Genomic DNA, 13,496 nt, shown 5'->3' with positions numbered 1-13,496 from the left:
TGAGGGTATTTGCTAATACCAACATCATGAGTAGCTCAGTAAGAATGGGAATGGACCTTTAACAACTAGTCCAACTTTTTTCTGCACCTCTGACCAAACTTTCATTACCTCCAAGAAGTGGGAAGTTCATATTCAAAGTGAAATGTACCTATATTGCTCATCTGTACACTTTTGCACCAGTCAAAAATCTCATTTGGAAGAATGGGCTAATATTATTTGGGGATTATGAAATTATTAAAATAAGCCATATTGATATTTGGTTGATTCACCTATTTAATCCTCTTAGAGAAAGTTTTTTTTTGGTTATCTGTTTCCAAATGTAAATTTACTTAATCAAATGAATTTCTAATTTGTAGAAGTTCAGTTACATTTTATACACAGTACATATACACTATAAATGATAAAAATATACAGTTATATATACATTCAGTTAGTTATATACATCCATAACAAATTTTTTATTTACCTAACATCTATGATATAAACATTTATCTAATATATAAAAATTGTATATAGTGCGATATAAAAAACAAGGTTTTGTATGCACTTTTAATTCAAGTATGAAGAAAATGGGTAGAGAACTTTGGTACCTTTTTTAAAAACATAATTATGGTTTATTGTTAATTTTTTCACATTAGAAACTAGTCGAGTGATATTTTTGTCTTTATTAAAGGCAATTTTTAATGTAACTATCTTACTAGTCGAAACTGTTTGCCTATCCTCATTCCTTGCAAGGCACCTGCGAGAAACACTGAAGCAGAAACGACAGGCCTTCCCTTCTTAGGCCGCGTGTTTGGTTGGGTCCATCCCCCCTGTTAGCGGTGGAGATGTGTGCTGCCCCAGCGGTTTCAAACCCAGGGTTTCATCAGTGAGCTGAGCAACGATACAGAGAGCCTTGTCCTGAGCGCTTTTATCTCAGCTCAGTGCAAATCTTCAACAAGTTATACTGTTTGTGCTTAGAGAAAACAATCACAAAATCGTATTCATTTCTCTGGGGTGACAGCTTAATCAAGCAATCTCAAACTCTGGAAAAAGTCAAATTTGGGAGTTTTTATTACATTTATTATTCATGGATTGCTTTATAAATTACCAAAGCCCAGGCTTTACTCACATTTTACAGATAACAAGTGTTGAATGTCATTTATTTAGAATATTTTAAACTGTTATTTTCATAGTTTAAAAAATATCAACCAAGAGCAGATCCTGGTTGTAGCATGCTTTCCTGTTAGTAGTCAGCTTCAAGAAGAGACGCACATCGACCTGACTGAAGATCGCAGTGAAAGTGCTGAGTGACACAGCCTGGAAGTCGGTGGTCCTCTCCGGCGTATTTTCAGGGCGTTTGAATCCAAATCCAAAAGTTTGAATTAGAACACAGGCTTGAATTTTCTCTTTTTCAGATTCAAATAAATACCAATTGCACTCAGGTTAAGAGTGAAAGCACTAAATGACACAGCCGAAGGGTGCGTGTTCTGATAGATACTACACCACTTTGCTTACTGTAGCAACTAAGAAGAAACTGACTCCCTAGATTCTTTTCACCAGAATACTGACAATTACAGATGATTTCCAAAGTTTTTTGTAATTTACTTCTCCTCATTTACCTTGCTGTCACTGTCATTATCTGCAAAGCAGTAATTGTGAAAAATATTAAAATGTATAAAAATCTATTTGACATTCATGAATTAGGAATGACAGTAATTGGCCAGAAAACATATGTTGGAAAAATTCATTTATTTGCACTATCTCTACCCACTTCCAAAAGTGATTTGATGTGGCTAGATGTGTACATTATACAATGTGTAAGAAGAATATTAAAATTTCACAAAGGTAGTTGCTACTTATACATCAAATATATGCCAAGACCATGTGCTCTTTTTTACCCTAATTTCACAGATATATGTGCACTAATTTTCACGAGCTGTCAGAAACTAACCTGCTGTTGACAAAGAATATCCTACAGAGAGGCCACCCCAGATGCCCATAGAGCCCCTTAGAACTCCATGAGGCCGGGTCCCAACCTCCCAGATAAAGTTCTTTCTGCTGCAGCTAGTGGAACGTCACTGAGGTCGGTAAATGCTGGAAACGTGCAGGAAATGGGGAAAAATTAAATGCCTTAAGTTCATTAATTAAATTTTTAGTAAAACTTATTTTACTCAACTTAATCACCAACCCTTATTTCTCATTTTCCTTATTTCTCATTTTCCTTTCTCCTATTCCTTATTTCTCATTTTTGAATCTAGAAAATTAGAATGTGACATCTGCTATATTTGGCTAATGTTATTATCTTTGTTAGAGGTTCTAAGCCTTTGATGAAGACATCAAAATTTCCTAAAATATTCTCATTCTGGCTGTAGCAGACAGCTGCTACTACCCTAGCTAAATACTTTAATACACTGATTTGGTTTTGCCAACAAGATAGCCTTCACTCCTTCACATTAAAATGATCTCGACAAGAGAGGTTGTGAAAGACCTATTTGCAATAGGGCCAAATAGTCACTGCCTCAGGGAGAAGCCCCTTTCAACAGTAAATAATTATGCAGAATGTTATCTGCCATTCTCTTTTTGAAGTGTGCATAACCACAAGTTACTAATTTCCCTATGTCACTACAATTTAAAAATCATAACAGCATTTTCCCCTACATTTGTAAAATCAAAAGGAACACCAACTTTAGGAAGAAAACTCATGAATATTTCCTTTCCCTATTGCTTCTGGCAGCCACTTGGCAGGAATGGCATGGCAAAGGCAAGATGAATGAGAAGAAAAAAGAGCAAAACTGAAATCAGGTGGGGAAGGGGAAGGTGAGTGGGAGGAGGAAGAGAATGCTAACTGGAGGAGGAGGGTAGTGAGAAGGAAAAGGAGAAAAAACTCAAGCCAAACTAGTCAGTGTTGAGAGAGAGAATGTGGTCAACATGGGATGAAATAGTGTAGAAGAGTCAAAGTCACCTGGGATGTTAGACAGGGATAGCATTTAATCAACTTCCCTCTATCCTAGATGATGTAAAACACTAGCAGAGCGAATCTATGGTAGGGAAGTTGTTACTGTCTCTACTCATTCCAGCTGCCATTTTGAAAATCATGAATAAGTCTTGAAAAAAATTTAGGACATGCATTGTGCTCTGCAGAATGCCATTCTCTGACAAATGTTAACATTAGTGTCACAAACCAGGAAGGAAAGGGACAAGAATTTCACCATAATTACAAAAATTGTGGTTACGAGTTCTCATTTTATTTCTCCTCTTTTTCATGAAAGTTGACAATTCGTCTAACAAGAAAAAATTTTACCATTCTCACAAATTTTCTTTCAGTGGGACCCCAAAATTATTTTCTGGCATAAAGTGATCATCAATGTGGTTGCTCACCGTACTTCCTGAAGTCCGAAAAGGCAGCTTTACACATTGAAAGAAAAAGCATAAATGGGCAGAATGGGCACATTTTTAATAAGCACAGTTTAAGCTCCAGGAATGGGATTGCCAAGTTTCTACACTGGTATTGCTGCTAAATAAGTGTGGGAAGTTGGCAAATGTATTTAATGTTTAATGTGTTTTCTGGGCTCTAAACATAAAGAAAATACAATAGATTTTTAAATTTTTTTTTTTTTTTTTTTTTTTAAATTTTTTAAAGATTTTATTTATTTATTTATCTTTAGAGGGGAAGGAGAGAGGGAGAGAAACATCAATGTATGGTTGCCTTTTGTGTGTTCCTTGCTGGGAGTTGGCCTGCAGGGAACTGGTCTGCAACCCAGGCATGTGCCCTGACTGGGAATCGAACCCCGATCCTCTGGTTCGCAGGCCTGTGCTCAATCCACTGAGCTACGCCAGCCAGGGCAGATTTTTAAATTTTTTTAAGTACTGGATTTGAAATGAATTTAAATTGCCCTTATTATAAAATATGTTCTATATAAATATTGATCAGAAAATAACTTGGAATAATATATGCTTTTCTCTCAAAATCTCTTACAAGGTACAGGAAAATAAATTTCTATCTGTGGGGAGTGTCTTCTACTAAATTCTTCTGGCGGGAGTTAATAATAAATTAACAGGAGATACTTCAATAGGAGAAAATGACCAAATTTGTGAGGTACATATGTACAGAGGTTCTCCAAGAATGTGGGACCTGAGGACAGAGGCAGTATATGCCATCTTGAGCTAAGGAGAAAGCAAGGGTAGAAGATTTGGATTTCAAAGGGCAGGAGGCAATTTGCATGGAGATAGAAAAACAAATATCTGGTAAATAAATGTTTGCTGGGCCATCTTTACAATGAGATGCAGAGAGGACTTTGATTAAAGGGCCTTGCTAAGTTCCTGCCTATCACACCGAGTGCCTACTAAACTATAGTTATCTATCACAGTATCTCACTTTCTGGAGCAGGCCATCTATCTAAAATTTTCTAGCCAGTTTGGGAAGGGTAGGGTAGGGGGAGGTTAAAAGTTCTTTCTGGCTCTTCTCTGTCTTAAAATAACCAGCTGAAAATAATCAGTATCTTAAAAGGTGTCTTTTGGATAGCAAACATACTTCCCCTCAGATGTAAAGTAAAATTTTATCGATTTCCATATGCATCTCTTGGAAAAGAGAAAAATAACATCATATGTATGAAACAGTGGGTGGATTTGGGAGAAAATGCTCTTTATAAAATCTCAGAACACATATCAGAGGCACATTCTTCTGGTTTATCCTTCCTATCATCCATGATTAAAATGAAAAAAATTTCAGAATGAATAACAAGATATTCTGGATGTTACACTATAGAGACAATTCTGTTCTTTTTTTACCCCACTTTACATCTTACTTTGACCTCTAGATTTAGGCTCCCTGTGTTTCTCCAAAACTCCTCACAGTCCTCAGGAGCTTCTCAAAGTGCTATCATTTAGCCAACAACCAAGACTATTTCGTGTGAAGACAAATGGCGTGTACAGTACCTGAGAACTAGCCAAGACCTAACTGCTTCTCTCCAGAGCCCATTGGCAGAACCTTCAGACATTTCTCCCCCCATGTTCACTCCTTTCTGTGAAAGCAAGCCTCAAGGCAGGATTCACCTTTCATTCTCCAACAGCTTGATTCTCTACCTCAGCCTCTGAATATCAGCTGGAAAATGTCTTTTTTTAAAAGATTTTATTTATTTATTTTTAGAGGGGAAAGGAAGGAGAGAGAGAGAAATATCAATGTATGGTTGCCTCTGGTGTGTCCCCTGCCGGGAACTGGCCTGCAACCCAGGCATGTGCCCTGACTGGGAATCGAACTGCGATCGTGTGGTTCGCAGGCCCGTGCTCAATCCACTGAGCTACACCAGCCAGGGCTCAGCTGGCAAATGTCTTAGCTTTGCAAGTGAAAGGAAAAGCTTTAGTCTTTTAAGTTTTATATTTCTGCTTCTCTTTCTGTGTTTTCCTTCTCTTCCCTTTAACTTGCCTTTCCCCTCATTCTTGTTTTCCTTCTCCTTCTCCTCTTTATTCCTCTTTTCTTTTTCTTCTTTTTGTTTCTATTTGTATTTTCTCTACTTTCTTCTGAATTCCTCTTCCTGTAATTTCATTTCATCTCTTTTGCTCTCCTACCCTTCTTTCCCCTTCTTACCCTCAATTTCTTACACATATGTCCATGAATCATCATTTAAAGAATATACTGATTATAAAATCCTATAGTTCTGTTTTCTTTCATGTTTAGCCTACATTTTCTAAGATCAAATAATTAAAAACACTCTCTGGGGTGTACTATCTTTTCAATGACATTTGTTTTCATTGTATATGGTACTGAATCTGGATGAAATTGTGTTTTTTAATAAAAATGTTATTGCTAATATGCTGCTCAGTAGGATTCTAGAACTATCTGAATAAATTAAGTTAAATTGCCATCTGAGTAGTACATTTCAAAGAAATAATTTAACATCATTATTTAAAAATTGCTTCCAGCTTAAACCTAGAAGGGCATGTCACTTATTAGGTGAGATACCTTTCATGTCCAAAGAAACATCGAATGACCAAAAAATAAATTTTAAATTGACTGCATCTGTATAAAACAATATCTTTTAATCAACTAGTAAAAATAACGCACAACTAAATAAAATTATTTATAATAACGAATTAAGAAATACTTGGAGTAAATTGGCCACTATTGAAGGATAACGGCACAGTAAAAAATAAACTTACCAAAGCTACCAGAGCCCTTTGAATGTACAGACCTCACGTTATTGAAAACTAGTGCATTTCAGCTGATGGAGACTAAGTATGATGAATGCTTGATTGTATTAGATGGAATCACATGTGCCGGCAGAACATCTGTTACAGCCTCCTTTCTCGGCATTTTACTGCAAATTTAAAGCCTATTGTAATTAAAACAACATGATTAAAATTATAGACATTTTGAGTAAAGAATAGGTAGACCTCTAAATAACCTAATCTATTTTGCAAAAAACTAAAATTTTAAAAAAGAAAAGATTTCTGAAACCCTATTATATATATTTTAATTGTTGTTCAGTTACATTTGTCTTCATTTTTTCTCCATTTCTCTCCATATTGCATCTTATTACAATGAAACACTGACATTCAGTATCTTTATTCAGTGGGGAGAAAAGAATTCCAGACTCAGAAACCTACGATACTCACTTATTCCTTATACTTCAAGGCTTTTTTCACAAGGACTTAACACTGGTTTTTCTTGTTATTCATAGTATTTGCAAGGTCCAGCCAAATGACCAACATACAGCAGACATTTATTTAGTGTTTGTTCACTAATGCTTGAACTGAAGTCTGAGGGAAGTATTCATAAGGACACATGGTTTAGGTATGTGTAATTATGTATATATCATATTGCCTGAGAAAGTCAGTAAAATTACTTCAAATAGAACAAAGCCTTAAATAATTGCATAATTTATACATGCAGGTATGTGGAATAGTAAGAGTAATATTGAATGTTCATTAATACCATCTCCCTCGTATAACTGGGAGGTGGTAACCACCTACCTATTCAGTGTATCAATTAAATTAAATCTATAGAATTTGATTTACACCTAATAGAAAGCTACAAGAATCACTTGTAAACTACAGTTTGACTACTTAAATGTTGCTAAAATGTCTGATACCATTATTTATTTATCTATCAAAAAATCTGATACAATTTTTATAGCCAGAATTAATTACAGGTTTAGGTGTCAGATTAATCAGGTTCTAACAGGCTTGTTAACAAAGCCTGAAGTCAGTTGCTGGTCGGTCACACCCAGGGTTTCTCAGGCATTTTACAATGACAGGCAGTCCATGAAGCATGGGGAATCTTACTGTCACACACCCCTCCATTCTTTTAATGTGATTCCTGTTGAAAGTGTCTTTGTAAAAGATAAATGGTTGACTAATATGGAACCCATAGATAAACAGCATATTTGTGTAAGAGTTCAAGGACAAATGTCAAAGGAAGCTAAATACAGCAACCTGACATTCTGGTTCCAGCAGACTGGCTGACTTTCAACCATAAAAACCAGAACTCTGCTGGACCAGTTTTGAGATCAGAATCAGAATCAACTCTGCTGACTTACTCATAGAGAACTTTCAACCCCCCACTCCCTGACTTCTTTGTTCTGCTTTCCCTCTCCCTCCTAATAAAACCTCTGCCTGCACTGAGCTGTTAAGATGAGTTTTAGCATGGGAGTCCTCCATTTTCTCAGGTGTCCCATACTTGAATAAACCGTCTTTCCTTACATCAGCACCTGCCTCTCAAGTATGGGCTTTTGAAGCAAAAAGCAACAGAACCTGAGTTTGGTATCATAATGGGCATGAGCTGGGTGAGTTCAAATTCCAGTCACAAGTTATCTAACATTTCCTTTTCTGTGTTTCATTTTATTTATCCATAAATTGGCATAAAAATTTCCTATTTAGTATCAGAATTATTTTTCCTATTTTCCAGAATACCATTTTTTTTGCATTTTTATTGTTGTTGAACTACAGTTGTTTCCATTTTCCAGCCACCACTTTCCCCCACCACAGCCATCCCCACCTCCCACCTTCAATCCTCCCCACCATTGTCTCTGTCCGTGTGTCTTTTATACATGTTTCTTGATGACTCTTCCCCTTTTTTCTCCATTATCTCTCTCCTCCCCTCTCTGGTTACCGTCAGTTTGTTCTTTACTTCCATGTCTGTGGTTATATTTTGCTCACTTGTTTGCTTGTTGATCAGGTTCCACTTACAAGTGAGATCATATAGTATTTGTCTTTCACCACTTGGCTTATTTCACTTAGCATAATGCTCTCCAGTTCCATACATGCTGTTGTGTAGGGCAGGAGCTCCTTCTTTCTTTCTGCTGTGTAGTTTCCTTTGTGTAAATGTACCATAGTTTTTTATCCACTCATTCTTATTAGACTAAATATGGTAATGCATATAAAATATTTAATGTGAAGTTTAGGAGTTAGCAAATATTCAATAATTGGCTAGTATTCTTATGCTAGAAAGAAGGTTGTGAAGGGTAAAGGGGAATGCACAGAGAAGAAGAGGACATAATTAGCAAGCTCTCAATAACTGCTTATTGGTAGATTTGAGTTTTAACAAAGAAAAAGTCAACAAAATGAACAGAATTAGTAGAGCAAGAAATTTATGAAAATGTATAGCGAAACCAAGGTCTTTGACTTCGATTAAATTTAGTTGTGAATTCTAGCTCTAGGAATCATATTTCTCTCTCTACACCCCTCATATACAGCCTTTCCTCTGGGTAATCAGCAACTGTGAGGAAGTAGAAAACAATAGCCAGTATCTTGTTACCAGACAACCTCATGCTATTCCAGAATAGCCAGTGGGGTCCTACTGCTTGCCAACTATAGGCAAAAACTCTGGAGACACAGTCCGGTGGAAAGGAAAGGGAATCTTTTATTTAAACGACACAAGGTCTGTCCAGAAGTTATCCAACCATGTACTATGAAAAATTGAGACATTTATTGAAGAAGGTAAAAGGAACATTGTACATAGGACAGTGACACCTCAGTCCCCTTCAAAGTAGGCAACTTGAGACCTGACACAGTTCCCCCAATCGCTATTTGCTGCACTGCCATATTTTCCTGAATCTGATAGATGGTCTGAAATCTCTTCCTTTTCAAAAATGATTTTAGTTTGGGGAAAAGCCAGAAGTTGCAGGGCACCAAATCTGTGCTACAGCAGGGCTGTTACCTGGGTGATTTGATATTTCACCAAAAAACTCTGCACAAGACATGATGCTTGAGCAGGTGCATTACCATGACGAAGCTGCCAATCTCCAGTTGCCCATATCTGTGGCCTCTGAATCATCCAAGTAGTTTCCATGGAGTAATGTCCAAGCTTAATATAAACCTTGTTGCAGGTTCATTGCTTTGCTTGCTCCGTCATTTTGAATTTCATGGCTGCACAGGACACATACTCACTCAGTGGTGTCTATCATCTCCACTGATTAGTACAGTGAAGTCATCATTGTTCATGTATTCACATTCCAGTCCACTCTCCTTGGCTGCCAGGTTTATATCAATGTTGTGCAAACTGTTCTTGTTTATTAAAAATGGCTAGACGTTTTTGGACATATCTCATATACAGCTTGAAATGATGTCAGGTTTCTGCCTCAAAGCCCGCTTCCTTTAAAATACCTCAGAGAAAATCACCCTGCCACCTTCTGCCCATTCATTTCAAGGTTGCACCAGGAATCTCTCGTCCCATCCAAAGCACCGTCCTTCTCATCCTTCGAAGTCTGTGCATGCAGGTGTCCTACTAGTGGTATGTTTTCCTCTTCCTCTGGCAGCTGCCCTCTAGGGGTCTGCTAAGCCCCGCCCCACATGTTAGTGTGGTGGGTTTGAGGTTCTGCTTGGGCTGGAGCTAGCATAATGGCCCCCATAGCAAGGTGTTGTTGGGGTTGTCGGGGAGGGGAGGTGGAGGGGGTCTCTCCTGGAGGAGTGCACGGTGGCAGTCGGGAAACTGCAGTTTCCAGGTGTCAAACCATTGACATGCGGGGGAGGAGCACAGGGCCTGCTGCTGACATGCTCAAGCTGGAGGCAGGTGGTTGACTACCAGAAAGGGGGCATCCCCCCAGAGGTGATGGATGGTTGGCCACCGCTGATGGCTTTTGGTGTGAAGGAGAGGTGCAGGGCTTGCTTCCAAGCCACCTCCCAGAACCCCTCCTGGTCCAAGCCTCCTTCCCTGCCTTCTTACTAGCCCAGAGCCCATGGCACTCCTGGCTGGACAGGTTCTGGAGCCCTCCAGGAGAGACACAGGCACACCAGTTAAAGAGCATGGGCCCCCAGCTGCTGTCCAACCAGCCCCTGTAGGGGAGAGCAAAACTGTGTTTTCTGCAGGTTCACTTTGAGAAGTGATACCAGAAATAGATGAGAAGGTGTGTCTCTTCCATCCTGTCACCTCCCTATCTCCAAGCATAAGTCCTTTGCACTTCTTTTCTGCTGAGTCATTCATGTATCCTCCCGGGTCCCACCGCAATGCATGTCTTTAGTACTTTGCCACCCTTCCCCATTTCCAGGGGGATTCCCCCACTACAAACTGACCAATGGCCACAAGGTCTGGACATCTGGCAGTTTAAAGATAACATTTTGACCTAAGTTATATTTCAGCTCTTGAGCCATAAAGTGAAACTCTTTTCTGGCTGCTCCTTTCCCATTGAGACCAGAGGGATGCCAGAGCAAACCTCAGAGCTTTCTTCAAGACCTGAAGAAATGATTTATTACCCTTACCCCACCTTCAACCAATTGGCCCCCAACACAGCTCTGAAACCCTAACCTCTGGTCCCTTGTGGTATTGCTCAAAATAATCTGTAACCTGCCTGCGATGGGGGAGTCTATCGAGTACGAGCTTGCCTGCACCCCAGGTTAGCTGATTCTCTGACAAACCTTTCTATACTGAAACTCCCGTTCAAGCATTTCTTAAAGCCAGTGCATGGAGACAGGCAGACTCAACTAGTGGAGTTCAGAAACAATAGAACAAAAGATATCTCATTGCCAGAATAAACTCGCACAGCATCAACTCACAGACTGGAAAAACTGGGAGAAAAAAATAGATAAAAATATGGTCTTACACGCTGGATTGGGTACTTCAAAAGTGGAACATATCCCTACCCTGAGTTAGCACATTAGTGTTTGGGGAAAGACATAGGAAATGAGGGAATGTAAATAAAAAGATGCAAGGGGAAATTATTTATTGAACCTCAGCTGCTCCATTATTTACTTCTCTTTATGTTATAAGGACACAAAAACTTGCTGGGGTGTGAAGTGTTAACTACAAAAGGATATGAAAAAAATCATGGCCAAGATAAAAGAGAATTTCTCATGTAAATCAATTTTAAAGTCAATTTTATCTTGATCATTGCCTTTTAAAAATCACTTTTAACATAGTAGTTGTAGATGCTTCAGGTATTATATTAAAGATACATGTCAAAATAACAGATCACATGAAACAAGCAGAAGTTAAAGCTATAGAACTTTATAAGCTGTTCTAATGCATCAAAATTGCATGAAAATTAGGGAAATCATTTTATATTTTTTTAAAAAGTTTGATTCAGTAATGATAAGATACTTCCCTAAAAGTTGATTGATCTATCTAAAGTAAGAACTTTCAAATATCTGGTTAAAAATATTCTTCCTCCACCCTAGCACACGGGAAAGGACACTACAGAAAAGGCAGATTCATTAAAAGATTAATTTTAACAGGACAGCATGAGGTTTGGTCAGTTGTCGCCGTGTATACACATGACACAAAGGTTCGTATAGAAGGACACAGGTTTTTATTAACAGGGTCCCCGATTTTCGGAGGCGGGGGATGGGGAGGCTGGGAGCATTCCCGCTCTGAATCCTTACGCAGAACCCCCTTGCTCCGAAAAGACTGCACACCGAGACCACGCCCAGAAGTTCTCCATGACTGCTTATCCGTCCTTTTGGAGCTTATGCCTGCCACACAAACAGGTCTGCATTCTCTCTGGGGTGCGCATCCGTGGGTTTTCAGTCTCGCCACCTCCCAGCAGCGCTGTCTCGCGTGCTCTCCCTCCCTACCACCCCTACCCCCGCCCCCTCTGGAGTGCACTGCCAGATCGCTCTGGACCACGGGCGTCCAGCCTTTTTGTCTCTCTGGGCCACACTGGAAGAAGAAGAATCGTCTGGGGCCACACATTAAACACAAACGCTAACAAAAATGATGAGCAAAAAAGGGTTTTAAGCAAATTTATGATTTTGCGTTGGGCCACATTCATAGCCATCCTGGGCCGTTTGTGGCCCGTAGGCTGAGGGTTGGATACCTCTGCAAGGTTGTGCAGGAGAAGCGACAGCTTCTGTGATGAGATCCACATTGATGAGGTCTCCGGTAGTGAGAGTGAAAACAATTCAGGACCCACGTCCCATGCTGCACCAGACTGTAGCATCTCAGAGGCTGGAGCCCAGCAAGGCACACATCCACTGTAGGACTCTGCTTCTGAGGAACTGGCTTCCAATAGCGTGGGAACTAAGCCTGGAGAAGTTATAGTGTCTGCCGCTCCCGCAGGCAGCGTTGGCAGTAACTGCCATCGCAGGGTTTGCACTGGAAGGGACAGTGGTGCACTGCAGACGCACTGGATCAGTCCCTGGCTGCTAGTGCGGGGTGGAGTGGGGAGCAGCCGTTGAGGCCTTTCTTGCGGAGGAGGAACACCCGTGTGTCCAGCCCCGTTCCCTGAGCCTGCCATTCAGAGTCTCCTCCCATTCCCTCCTGGTCCATATCCACAGAAGCAATTCTTCGAATTCCCCCAAAATCTGACAAGCACTCTTGTGGACGAAGTAAGCATCCTCAACTGTTTCTTCCAGATGTTTCCAGAGAGAGAGAGAGCTTTAAAAATATATTTAATAAATCTTAAAAACATTCTGAAATCTGGAATGAGGGACCTTATTATGTATATACAAAAGTGACCCAGCCCGGCTTGTTCCACAGCCTATGGGGGACGGATTTCTGGGCCAATGGGATGCCAATGGGATAGTGTAGGAGAATCTAACTAACCTAAGAGAAAGCTTAAAAACCTTCTCCTCTATTTGCCCTCTCAGAGTTCTCCTGGGATGTTTTTGTCCACAGACTATTATTACATATTGATCAGTAGCCCATGGCCAGTGCCTCTCCTGACAGTGCTTACACAGGTAACCTGAGGTAGGTACATTTTCTGGCCCTTCGGGATTTTATCTTTGGAATATGAGGGGTCCCCAACAGCATTTTCCTCTTGCAGCTCAGCCTATGAGACACCGCCCTGCTCTGCAGCTCCTACCAGGGATACAGATGTACTTAAAGTTGCCAAAAGCTTTGTGGCACAGGGAGGTGTACCACACTACTACAGACCTATGAGTAAAATATGTCCTTCTCTCGGCCTTGTTTTGTTTTATACCAAAACTGGGGACGGTGAAACAAAGGAAAGACTTAGGGTGGAGGAAGTCACAGGAGAGAGTCTAAGTGAGCTGCTTTGCTCCTTAGAAAAATTATGGATGGGAAAGGAGTGAGCCAAGGCAGGGCTGCCTTCTGTTAGAAATACGTGAAAAATAGAGGTGGGAGG

The sequence above is a fragment of the Sturnira hondurensis genome, unplaced genomic scaffold (genome assembly GCF_014824575.4).
Source record: "Sturnira hondurensis isolate 20B ecotype Veracruz unplaced genomic scaffold, ASM1482457v3 Scaffold0004998, whole genome shotgun sequence".
Classification (NCBI taxonomy): Eukaryota; Metazoa; Chordata; class Mammalia; order Chiroptera; family Phyllostomidae; genus Sturnira; species Sturnira hondurensis.
This window is presented reverse-complemented; position numbering follows the sequence as displayed.